General features: G+C 39.1%; 1 long non-coding RNA gene across 1 annotated transcript; it reads right to left on the bottom strand.

The window, feature by feature from the left end:
• Positions 1-372: 372 nt before the first annotated feature.
• On the bottom strand, positions 373-1194 carry LOC127831959 (uncharacterized). The gene is made up of 2 exons (XR_008026581.1): positions 778-1194; positions 373-475 (listed from the first exon to the last, which is right to left on the bottom strand). It is a non-coding gene; the product is annotated as an uncharacterized LOC127831959 (long non-coding RNA).
• Between the last annotated feature and the right edge of the window lie 541 nt (positions 1195-1735).

Genomic DNA, 1735 nt, shown 5'->3' with positions numbered 1-1735 from the left:
AAGTTGAGACAATAACAAGAGCGCCGCATGACGGAGCAATATACGCCCGATTCGTGTGCCATTGGAGATGATACACTGATGATTGATGTATTTGTTTTGGAAATAAGCAAAAAAAAATTTCAAAAATCGCGAAAAAAATAAACCCGATGAAAATATCGCAAAATAAAACTGGATAAAAATATTGCATAAAAATATTGCATGTGTTAATCGGTTGCATGTCTCCAATCAGACCTGACTGATATATAATCTATATACTACCTCTGACCAAGTTTGGTGAATTCAACTTGAACTAGAGCTTTGTCACTGAATGTGACTTATACCCCCATACCACTTTGACGCAGGATAAAAAGTTGTTTAAAAGTTTCGGATGAATACAATTTGAATTAGAGTCCGGACAAAGTGGCGCCGTTGAAAATGCACTAATTGACCCTATGACCTAGTTCTTGACCCGACATGACCCATATTCGAACTTGACCTAGATATCAACTAGATGCAACTACTGACCAAGTTTGGTAAAGATCGGATTAATACAATTTGAATAAGAGTCCGGACAAAGTGGCGCTGTTGAAAATGGACTAATTGACCCTATGACCTAGTTTTTTACCTGGCATGACCCATATTCGAACTTGGCCTAGATATCAACTAGATGCAACTACTGACCAAGTTTGGTGAAGATAAGATTTATACAATTTGAATTAGAGTCCGGACAAAGTAAAATGCACTAATTGACCCTTTGACCTAGTTTTTGACCCAGCATGACCCATATTCGGACTTGACCTAGATATCAACTAGATGCAACTACTGACCAAGTTTGGTGAAGATCGGATGAATACAATTTGAATAAGAGTCCGGACAAAGTGGCGCCGTTGAAAATGCACTAATTGACCCTATGACCTAGTTTTTGACCCGGCATGACCCATATTCGAACTTGGCCTATATATCAACTAGATGCAACTGCTGACCAAGTTTGGTGAAGATCGGATGAATACAATTTGAAATAGAGTCCGGACAAAGTGGCCCCTTTGAAAATGCACTTATTGACCCTATGACCTAGTTTTTGACCCGGCATGACCCATATTCGAACTTGGCCTAGATATCAACTAGATGCAACTGCTGACCAAGTTTGGTGAAGATCGGATGAATACAATTTGAATTAGAGTCCGGACAAAGTGATGCCTTCCGCCCGCCGCCCGCCGCCCGCCCGCCGCCCGCCCGCCCGCCAAGGGGTTTCACATAATACGTCCCGTATTTTATACGGGCGTATAAAAATCATATTTTATAAAGGAATATAATACAATTGAAGTGTTAAATAAATAAACACAAAATATATATTGATAACACGCGAAGATTTTGGTGATCTGCAAATTACGTAATGCGTTCGGTTTGTCCGTTAAAAGTTTTCATGATCTTCATCCATGTGCACTTGACACAGAACGTCCCCATGTTTATTGACGCGCTTAGCTTGCAAGTTTCCGTAATCTTGTCAAAGAGATAACAACTGCGTTCGTTATTTACTTACATTTCATTGCTTGATAATATGCAATTTTTTATTTCACATATAATCATTATGAGACAGTTTTGAGATATATATATTTATGCTCACGCGCGATGTGAAGCATTTGGCTGCAATATCTTCCTGTAAATGGGAAAAGTGTTTTCCAAAACGACGAGACTACGGAGCAAAAATTGCTTCATGGTGAGCATTCTCTAACATAAATCAAAGGAAATGTTCCAA

This window comes from Dreissena polymorpha, chromosome 1 (genome assembly GCF_020536995.1).
Source record: "Dreissena polymorpha isolate Duluth1 chromosome 1, UMN_Dpol_1.0, whole genome shotgun sequence".
Taxonomy (NCBI): Eukaryota; Metazoa; Mollusca; class Bivalvia; order Myida; family Dreissenidae; genus Dreissena; species Dreissena polymorpha.
The sequence above is the reverse complement of the archived record's forward strand: the minus strand, read 5'-3'. Positions and strand labels throughout refer to the sequence as shown.